The sequence below is a fragment of the Hyposmocoma kahamanoa genome, unplaced genomic scaffold (assembly GCF_003589595.1).
Source record: "Hyposmocoma kahamanoa isolate Upper Pololo Valley unplaced genomic scaffold, ASM358959v1 63, whole genome shotgun sequence".
NCBI lineage: Eukaryota > Metazoa > Arthropoda > Insecta > Lepidoptera > Cosmopterigidae > Hyposmocoma > Hyposmocoma kahamanoa.
Window position 1 is genome coordinate 10,770,319 of NW_020653851.1, and position 12,055 is coordinate 10,782,373.

A 12,055-nucleotide genomic window follows, 5' to 3' on the forward strand; every position below is an offset into this window, starting at 1 on the left:
TTATTACACATGTATGTATGTACACTACATATAATAAACCAGATGCTATATAAATTATTTTTTCTTCATCCTGTAAAGTTGTCAAAATTGAGATAGTACCGGTTGCCAGTTCACTGTCGATATTCTTCGTTCACACGGCATTGTCCTACACTAACGTATTCGATAATAAACGGATAGACAGCGGAATGTTCACACCATATATTTTCATGCTTTTAAAAGGCGGATAGCCGCAGTAATAGCCCTGAGAACACGTCTGTGATGGATCCAGACTTTGTTGCACTTTTATATTGACACAATAGACGCCAACGGCTTTGCAACCGGAAGAACAGAAGGTATTGTGTTCATCCAATGAATCAAGAAGCAATGCGTACAAATACATTTGAAAAATTGTACGAAAATCTGAGTTTTGTTAAAAAAATATTTTTTATTACTTTCCATAGTTTTGTCCCACAAAACAGGCCTTTCTTGCACTAAAGTTATCAATAAATCGTTGTCCATAGAAGATTCGCATTTTGTAAGTGACCTCCTTTCAAAAGGTACCTACTGTAATACTAGACACCGCTTGTTCGGTGACTTTTAAATAAAAACATATAACTTCACGCCGTGTGAACGATATGCATTAATACTATGCGCTACTGCACACCGAATACGTTAAAGTACATTGGTTTTTCTTGACAAGTATTCGATAAACGTATAGAGCTGTGTGCGTATTTTTGCAGGACAAACACCGTGTGTATGCACCACTGTCTATTCGGTAAGATTTATACTGCAAAAAAAGTGCAGTACAATGCCGTGTGAATGTTACAGTACAGGGACAAGAACATGTTAAGGTTAACTCTAAAAATCTATAATGACTCAACACGATGATGACATGATAAGAATGATCTAAAGTTCAAAGTGCCACAATTGATGTACTCTTGAGTGTAGATACATGGACAATTTAATAGGTAATAATTTCATCATCGTCATCAACCCATTTATATGTTCCACTGCTGGGCACGGTTTCGGCCATAATCCGCCACACAACCCCAATGCGGCTTGGGGACTTCACATGTTTTTCAAAGGTTATGGACCTTGTTCGACTTGCAGGTTTCATCACGATGATTTCCTTCGCCTCAAAAGCTCATGGTAAATTCCAAGAAACTCAGAGGTGCAAACCTGAATCTGAACCCAATCCCTTTGTTTGAGAGATGGCAGGTCAAACCGTTTGGCTACCACGCCCGTAACCGCTCTTGTGTCTAAAAAAACTGACACGGCACGAAACAATTTCTACCAATACAAATACTCCTTTATATCTCCCGAATGTATTAACCAAAAGATTACTTACTCAATTTAAGATCTTGGTCAATTTTCCTCATAATAAAAGCTACGGGAGGGTAAAGCCTAAGAGACTCCTTAATGCAGCATTCGAGGTACTTCATCTGCCCTAAATCATTCGACGTGGCTGTGCGGTCTGAATCTTGGAATATTTGGTCAATTTCCTCCATTACTATATCCTAGAATTTTGTATTTTATGATATCAGATATTTTCAGGAAATGGACAGTGCCATGACAACGTTGATTAAGTTCCTTTGAAATATATTTATTATTTGCTATAATCGATAAATGTTTTACTAGGTTAAAGGTCGGAATTGAGAAAATAAAATAATAGCGAAGAGAAACACACAGTGTCACATCCATCATCTAATCTACATTATGACACACATAACATATACATAACAAAGTGTCCTTATTCCATCTTTAATAATAGCGGATTTTGTAGTACAACTGTTGCACTTAATGTGCCGCCAACTGTTCGTTGCCGCGCGCAGCTTGCTTGCGCAAGGGTCGTTTTCAGATAACCTCCAAAAATGTGTCCCTTTCAATAGCTTTTATGTTATTACATGAATGTTAAACATTATTTATTTAACATGATTTTTTGCTTACTTAGTCTGTGTTACACAAAAAAAGACTACTTTACTACGTCACAGTAATACATAAAAAATAAAAAAGTGGGCAATTTCTCATTCATGGGAGTCCGTTCCACGTCGCCCTAATTTTAAGAAACAATCGTGGAAATTGCAATATTTCCCATCGAGGATAAACTCTAATAACTTACACGTCGAATACATATCATAACTTTTCAATTTATTATAAACAAACATGTTTTCTTGGGAATACAAAATGTACTTCAATTTTTTCTTATCATTAGTGTTAATTCTACCAAAAACCTCCTAATAACAAAAGTTCATACCGCATCACCTTCACCCTTCGCACACGTGAGAAGGGCTCCTGTCGGATTGGAGTGTATACAGTGAAGTAACCTGTGCATCTCCGTTTTAGCAACAAATCGACTTAAATACTAATTTCAGCGCTAGTGACTAAATCGTTCTCATTCGTGTATAGCAATCTATCTAAATAAGTATTAAGTAATAGTTTTATAAATTTCATTATACATCAATTAGACAAAGGGAACTTTAAAGTCCCATGCACTTTTATACCAATCCAGCATATACACATCAAAAAAAGTTTGCGATCAATAGCATAAGCTCCTATAATTCTTTAAATTTAACTTTATCAAGAAAAAATCTATGTTGTATGTTTTCTTTAAATAGGAATACCCTGTTTGAAATTAAAATATAAAACTATTTTTTATTATTTATTTTAAAAAATTGAGCCATTAATCATAATGTAATAGTGATAGAAATTTCATAGAAAGAAAAAGACTGTTTAATTAAACTTAAACAACAATTTATTATTAAAAGGTGTGAATTCATTATAAAATAACTCCTCCCCTGGCTCGAATACATGCGAAGATCCTCCTGGGAATGCTGAGGATCAAGTTATCCAGCATTTCCTGGGGTAACCTATCCCATTCTTCAATAGCGGCTTCCCTGAGCTCTGGAACTGTCTGGGGACGTGGCTCACGGTTCCATACTGCTCGTTTAAGAGCAGCCCACGCGTACTCTATTGGGTTTAAGTCGGGCGAGCCGGCAGGCCAGTCTAATCGTGTGATATCGTATTCTTGAAGAGCAGCATTGACTCGTTGAGCTCGATGTGCGGGCGCATTATCATCGACCAGTACAAATTGGTGCCCATGTCTGCTGTCATGAAGCCCCGATACGGGATCAAAGGCGTTCTAGCTCCAATCATAATGCCACCCCAAAAGGACACCGATTTTCCGCCTTGCTGAACTGTTCCAGTGGCAGTTCTTTGTCTTTCACGGTCGCCTGGTCTTCTCCAGACACGGACACGTCGGTTATCTGGATGAGTGCTGATTCGAGATTCGTGTGTGAACGGTCTGCGTGCTAACTTCAAGCCCAGAGGCGGCCCTGACTTCTGCTTTTATTTTAGTGGCGTTGATTGTTGGATCACGGGCTGCCAGCAATCTAATATAGCGCTTTTGGGCAGCTGTCAAAACAGTTGGGCGACCGCTGCGGGGTCGGTCAGCTAAATTCCCCATTCCGTGATACCTCTGCAACGTAGCCACGACACAGGATTGGGATATAGCAAGTCTGCGTGCTATTACTCTCGTGGTGTATCCTTCTTCCCTCAAAGTTACTATTCTAGCTCGTAAAACCTCTGATAATACTCTTGGCATTTTTTCAATCCCAACTTTTAATACGCTTATAATTGACTAAATCAGATTTCTGAATGAGCGTAAGCTAGGACTGAAAGCCTTTTTATATGAAAAAACAATTGAACGGGGTCATTGTTTTATGTTCTAATTTATTTTTAAATAAAGAATCTAAAAAGAAGAAAAAATCATAATATAATCTACAGTAACAAAAAAGATTTCAGTTTTTCGAAGTGATCGCAAACTTTTTTTGATGTGTGTATTTTATACACTTGAGAATTAAAAATGTATCCAAATATCATTATTGTCGCTCTCATTCTTGTCTACTTTTAAGTCAATAGTTACTTTAAGCCAAATATTTACTTGAAATATAACAATACAAGGTGATAGTGGTGGTGATGACGGTGGTGATAATGATGCTGGTGGTGTGATTATTGTAGTGATGATTACGATGATTCCGATGATGATGTGAATAGTAATGATGCCGATGATAATGGTGATCATGATGATGATGTTGATGGTGGTGATGATGATATATTGATGTACAACAAAGTTTATATGACTTTAAGAAAATACTTATTTAGATTTATTTATTAATTACATATAGATAGATAAATGGTCTTACACGGATGAGAAAGATTTTGATACAAGAAGTTATATTAAAATATTTGTTACATGTTAAATGTTCTTTTGTGAACGATAAAATGTGTGTTGTAATCATTGACTTACAATTATATGGACGTCGGGTCCGCGCTAAAAAGTGTCCGCACTTGTAAGGCGCTAAAATCGTATACAGAGCGCGACACTCCGCTTTAGTCTTCATTTGTTCTACTGACAGCGCGATACTGCGATGACATTACAATTTAAATTTCGAATAGATTGACTTGGGACATTTTTTTCGTGGTTTTTGTATTAGACCCGTCGTCCATTTATTTGTAAGTCAATGGTTGTAATAATAATTTCTCATTACTGTGCCGTCTTTCTTATTTATGTTTATGTGAAAATCATTCGTGTTACTGCAATCTCATTAGTGTGACCTAAAATATCGTTTTGGTTTTTTTTGTTGTAATTAACTTAAATATTTCGGTGATTTTATAATCATTGACATTGCTTCAACTTATTTGACGTTAAAGACCTTAAAACCAAAAGAAAAAAGGGTTTTACAAAAATCACTCAAAAAGTGCTATTGAAACTCGGAAAGTGAAATTCACCCGCAACCACTTAGATGTCGGCAGAATATCAGCGCTGCAAACTTTTAAAGTTGGCAGCATTGTGCTGAGCCGAAACATTTTCAGTACATTATTTGTTGTAACTTTCCTTTTCTTGTTATATGTAATGCTGTGATGTAATGTGCTGAATAAATGCTTTACCTATCTAGTTATCCATAATTAAATAAAAATTTGAAATCCACTTTATCAATCGATTTGAAAAATAATGTTCCGGTGTAAACTAGAATGTATTTGGTAGACCAGGCACCTCTGACAACCTCCGCAATCGAGTGGCTTGCACATTGGTTTGCATGATGTCGCCATCTCTGAGCTCCCGGGTTCGTTCTCCGGCCCGGTCCATGTACAAAATTAACTTTTCTATATTATCTCCAGTATGAGTGTTTGTGATACCGTCGTTGTTTCCGATTTCCATAACATAGGTTCTTTAGTTACTTGCTTTGGGGTCAGAGCAACGTATGTGATGTTGTGTATTTATTTTAATTTTTTTATTTTAGAATTGAAGAGAAATACAATTTCCTTGGCTAAACATAGTCCTACAAAACTGTATAATTATATATACAGTTTCACTGCAGGATCGGAACAAGTCTCAATTGAACAACAAACATACTTAAATAAAATAATTACTAAGTATTTAACATAAATGTGTGAAATAATAATCTTTCAACATTTTTTTAAATTTACATTTCTTTAGTTTCAAAGCGTTTCTTTATGGTCCTATCTCCATAGTAGTAAGTGACTTTTGGGATTACAAATTTAACAGAAGTCATCAACCTTGTATAGTTCTTATCAACCATACAAATTTTGAATAATTTAGTGTAGTCACCATCAATTACATTTGACTTTTATTTTTTGTTTACAAGAAGTTTTAAAAACTCAATTTGCATATTCAAAATTATATTTAATATATAATTATATTTGCATACGTATATGTAAATCCATAGCTATCAAGGTTATTGTTTGGTGCTGGTTGGAACTTTGAAACTTAAGTGACAAAATTTACCCAACAGTATTTTTACTTGTTAGAAATAAAATCGATGTGAGTGGCCCAAGAACAATTTTCTTGGTAGATCAGAAATCAGAGTAGATACTCTGATACCGACATAAGTAACACATTTCACTCTTTCTAATGGCTTGAATCTACAATTAATTAAATTATTATGTGAACTGACTGATAGGGAGAGAGTAAAATATTTTATTACATATAATATTTATGCTATTTATAGATACCTGAGCTTTTGGGTTATTCGCCAACAGCAAAAAAGCAAACTGAAGCGCAGTAGCTGTCGTATCGTGACCCTGAAATTAAAATTCCTATTACAAACCTGTTAATAGTTGGTTTTAAATTATACCAGTGGCGAGGCGTCCACATCCATAGGTTAGTAGCAGTAGAAGACCTTGTGAAAGAGTTCGTCCAGGGTCGTACTGCCTCCTTACTTATTTCTGCCGCAAAGCAGTAATGTCAGCATTACTGTGTTCCGGTTTTGAAGGGTAAGGGTGCTGGTGAAATTCCAGGCACATGGGACTTGTAACTTGATGTTATAAAAAAATATCCCAATTCCCATCGGCTTGCCTAAAATGTTCCACATCATCAAGTATTATTATATTATAAATATTTTAAGGTAATTTACTACATTTTATACTTAATTTTATATACAGAATAAATTAACAAGTGAAATGTTGTGTATTAAGTAGTATTTTGTGTGCTAATAAGTGTTGTGTTTAAATGTCGCCAAGACGCCACTGTGGTTTTTGTTTTGCTTCGGCTTTACTAGCGACAATTTTCACGCCTCGCCACTGTTAGCTACACAATAAATTTAAATACCAACCTCGAACATAAAAGTATCAACTTCTTCTCCAATGCCTTTGGCATCAATCATACCTTTCTGTTCCGCCTCAAGCAGCAAATCTAACATAGCTAATCGTTTCTTTCCATACATAAAATCATCTTCACTAATATCACCAATAATGACAGAGCTTTGAGAATTATTATTACAATTCTCCCTTCTTTTGTTTATAACGCTATCTCTAAAAGTGCTCAACTCTTCTATTAATTGTTCCTGCTTTTTCCTTAGTCCGGATAGAGAGAATACCCAGTTGAGATAAATCCAAACCCTCTGAGCTCTGTGGACTATCAATTGTCCTATCTGGTGTATGCCTTCTTTGTAATGTAAACTGTCGCCAGAGACTCCTGGGTCTAGTTTAGTGCCCATTGCAGTTTCTTAAACAGTTAAGAATTATAAGTACAAATTTAACTGTAAGAAATTTAAGTGTAGTTATTTACTTTTTAAAGGCATTGCCAAATTCTCTCCATCACAATAAAATGCATGTATGTTTTGAAGTTCCAGTTGTTTTTTTAATATAATGTAGGAGGCAAACGAGCAGACGAGCAACTTGCAGAGAGGTGTTAATAATCGTCCAAGAACATTTGCAACACCAGAAGTTACCAATGCGTTCGACCTCGTTGACGGCTTTCAGTGTAAAAGGAATATCGACAATAATATACATAAGTCACAGAATTATAGACAGATCTATCAGAAACAAGACTCAAAGTAGTGGTATACATTGTTCAAATTGTTCCGCATACATACGCATAAACATTCTCCCACAATAATTAGTAATCGCTTCGTATCTTAACATTTTTTACCATATCTATAATTTTGTAATATTTACCTTTTAATGTTTACTTCTTTTAGTAAAATTAATGTTTAAAATAATGTTTCCTGTTTGATAACGATAGAGGCAATGTTTATCGCTTATTTCAAAACGCCATAAAAATGGCTCTTATTTAGAAGAAAAAAGTGACTAAATTCGATTAATCAATCTGCTACAAATTTAAATTAGTATAATCGAAATATCGAATCAAAATATTTTTCTGGTGTTGAGCCTAAATGATATCTACGGTAGAGTTCTTACCGCAGATAGAGTTCAAAGTGAATTCAGATATACAATTTGTAATATTAGTTGCCGGTTTATCAACTTCTAAAGACAGTTGTTCAATAAGTTTCTGACTGTTCTCTTCAAAAATAGGACGAAAACATCTTAGAACGTTAAAATGAAACGCTGGTGTTAATATCTTTCTGCGATGCTGCCATTTGGCGCCTGAAAACATAGGTACATAATGTTGAAATTAGATCGATTCATTTACATAGTGTAAGCTGATGATGAAGATGATTTATTCAGGTATAGGTTAGGTATCAAATGGGTACAATGTTGCATTATTATAGTGTGTGACTAAAATATTAGCATAGAGTAGCGAACCACCAATGATTTATTGAAAAAAAAATTATTCAGATTAAAGTGCAGACAATCGCACCAATTACCTGGTATTAAATTATTACCTGTAGTGCCAGCTACCCAGATCACCCAGACTAGAACCAACTTAAAAAATTTGGGTCTACCAAGAATCAAACCCGAGACCTCGTTATCTGGCGCCCACAGTGCTAACTGAGGCCGTCAAGACAATTGTTAATTATTATAAATATAAAAATGATTTCTTATCATGCGTTCTTTCCTTGTTCCTACAAAATGTATGATAATCAATGATGTCTTTTTTATGTAGATTATCTAAAAATTTGTAAATATTTTTATTTTCTTTTCAATTAATATATGAAACGCAACAAAATGGCTCAGCTTGCATCTCTGTTAGATTATAGATCAAATTATATTATTACAATCATATCAAATTATACTGTTTAGTTTTATTTGGCGCATGCTTGTAATTTAAAATATATAATTTAAATGTTTTACATGAAAATGTTATGTATAAGTTACAGGAAAGAAAAAAAGAAGTTAGAACATATAATTTATTAATACCTACTAACAGCGAACACAAAGAAAAATTCCTTCGATCTGTCATGACTGGAACCTGTGTCTGTATGAAAAACTTAAAAAACAAAAAAGAAGAATAAAAGAAAATAAATTCATAAGGTGTGCGGACTTGATCCGTAGTTCAGTTGGTAGAGCCTCTCAGATCTTTGCGATTTAAAGCTCTGAGTGGCACTGCAACTGTTATGGATGGGCGTGTAACTTATCATCAGGCGCACGACTTGTTTGTCCTGTCACTTGATATTATAAAAAAGCAGTTTCTCTAGTTTGGCATACAGACGCAAGTTCGAGTACTATCACATCGATGGAATTTTCCTTTGTATCCGGTCTTTGTATTAATAACTATTGGAGTAATTTCCCAAATATAAATGAATATCATGGTAGTAAAACGTGATGATCCCAAACTTATATTACAAATGCGAAAGTAACACTGTCTGTTTACCTTTTCACACCTAAACGACTTAAACACCTAAACGACCTAAAAAACTTAAACATAGTTAACAATTGTACAGTGGAAAAATTTATGAATGTAATACGATAAAACTCTAATTTATGATACCATGGTAAGCGTATTTGCTACGTCTTTATAGGGTATCACATGTAGTTCCTATCATAGTTCTAAGTTTGTGTACTATAACACTTAAGACTAGTGAATTGCAAATAAATAAATAAAAGAATTGTCATGTTGTAATTGTTTATATAAACCATAAACGTAGATAGATCGACGAATAAGTTTTATAAAACTTTGTACAAAACGAAATAAGACAAAAATAAAACTAAAAAATAACTGCTTAACCAATTTTGATAAATTTTGATATAGAGATAAATGTGACCTAGAAGAATGACTTTCGCTACTTTTTGTCAGAAAAATAAACCTAATAAGGGTGATGCGGGAGTATGAATGTTTGTATGGAAAACCAATAAAATTATGAAAATTAGTATAGTACAGTAGCCACTCGAAGCACTTACCCACCGCGACGAAGTCGCGGACAAAGGCTAGTATTCCATAAAAATAAGTCCAATATTGTTTTTTTATTATTACATACCGTCACTTAACAATAGTCCTTCCTGTAACCATGGCTTCATAAATCTGTACAAAAAGCCTTTCCTGATGTTTTTTGATCCTGATATCACCACCTTGAAAATAGTATCTTTTTCAATGAGTTCATCAAGTGAACGCGGCATACAAGAATCGCGACAATCAAAACATTTATAGCAATTATACATTATACATTTATAGCAAATTTGGTAGCAGTAGAGCTCCTTGTGAAAGAGTTCGTCCAGGGTTGTACTGCCACCTTACCTATTTCTGCCGCCAAGCAGTAATGTCAGCATTAATGTGTTCCGGTTTTGAAGGGTAAGGGTGCTGGGGAAATTATAGGCACATGGGACTTGTCAACTTATGTCTCAGGGTGACGGGCGCAGTGGTAGTGCTCCTCAGATCTTTGCGATTTAAAGCTCTGAGTGGCACCGTAACTGTTATGGGCAGGCGTGTAGCTTACCAGCAGGCGCACTTGTTGGTCCCGTCACTTGATGTTATAAAAAATCAATATGAGCGAATAAAAAGTTTTAATACGGGATGCTAAGGAGGCATTGTGTGTTAGGTAAGTAGGTATTAAAAGTCAATTTATAAATCGTCATCACAATTGTAACTAATCATTGTTGTGTGCACTTATAATCAATATTAGCATAATGTACTTTTTTCAAATAAGAAACGTAGGTAATATGTATTTTTAAATGGTTAAATATTAATTAAACTTTAATGAAAGCCATTTAAAAACGCTAAAACCAATGTATTTGCTCTCAACCATAGGTTAAAACCGCCAAGTGACTAAATGAAATGGTACAATTTCAGAAGACGTCGGTTCGAATCCGGCCGTATCGAAGGAATTTTTTCTGAGTGTTCGATCTTTGTATTAATAATTATAACAAACTAGTGGAGCAATTTCACAAACAAAAATTTAATATCAGTTCAATAATAATCTCAGTACAGAGTAGTAAAAAAACCGACCTCTAAAGTACTTGGAATTACGTCTATTTGCTAAGTTTTATTGAAATATCCCCTAGTTCGCCACTATACAGGACTTGACCCTGGAGATAATAAAAATTGGTTCTCACTACATACTCAACGTATATTGAGAGAAAAACGCCTTGAATTGGAGAAATAGCAAAATCAACCATTAAAGTAATTGCGCCTAAATTAAAGTTAGGCACTATGTATAAAAATGAATCTTCATGCGTGAACAGCCACCCTTCGAGGTGAATGATTTTCTTCAAAATGAAATAGGACCACTATGAAAGTACCCCGTTTACAACAAAAACTGAATCTTGAAAATCGGTTCACAAATACCGGAGTTATCGCGTAACATACATACAAAAAAAGAACATACAATCGAATTGAGAACCTCCTCCTTTTTTGAAGTCGGGTAAAAATTTAAAATATGAACACAATTTTTAGTTAGTAACGCAATTTTTGTTTTTTTTCTCCTACATTTTCACATGGTAACCAAATGAACGAAACTGTACTTAAATTCAAAAACGCTTTTTTGAATAACTATGACGCCCAAGTAGATGATTTCTTATTTATTATTAATTATGATTTATAATGATACATATGATTTCTTTTCTCTATTTTTATCGTCAAGCAATACATGTGAGGATTACTGTGAAATTACACTTCTCCACGATGATTAAAAAGTCAATTCTTCTATCGCCTATCAATTTTATCAAGACCCTGTCACGAAAAATAATTATATAATATACATTTATAGTACCTAATAAATTGACGTTTGTTTCTCTTGTGAGTTGGGTGTAATTTGTGGTTGTCTATGTGTGTGTCCATGGCACCCGCGACACAGTGTTTCCCTATATAGTATTTGTTGATGTCGTATCTTCAGAAGTGGTTCCCTTATAACTAGATCTTAGAGGATGGAAAAAAAAGAACTAGATACCAATAACCAAAGATATGTCATGGATATGTTACGTTCATAGAAATCGTTTGAAATATGTCCCACAACATAAGAGAATTGACCGGCCATAGATGATTATGATTTTGTTGAACAGAATGATCATTCTGAAAAGAAGGCAAGGGGTAAACTACAATAGAAAAGGAAAACAAATTAATTTGTGATCAAACAAACATGAAAAATATTTAGAAGTCAAATAGTCTCATCTACTTTGGAACAATGCTATTTCTAAGGTAATAAGTAGATTTGTTTGGTGAGCCCATGACCTTTCAATGTCTTCACAATTTCAGCCGAAAGACGTCCACTGCGGGACATAGGACAGACCTCTCCAAGGGTTGCCATAATGAGTTTGTCATTTAAATTAAATTTTACAAACTGCTCTTTCGCCATTAAACATTAATTACATCAAACATTACCATTAATGAAATTAATTTTCTAACAAACGAAAACCGATTGACGACGATGAATTCGATGCTAAA

General features: G+C 34.4%; 1 pseudogene; it reads right to left on the reverse strand.

Moving 5' to 3' along the window:
- Positions 1-12,055, reverse strand: part of LOC113229962 — a 36,277-nt pseudogene that overhangs the window by 21,465 nt on the left and 2,757 nt on the right.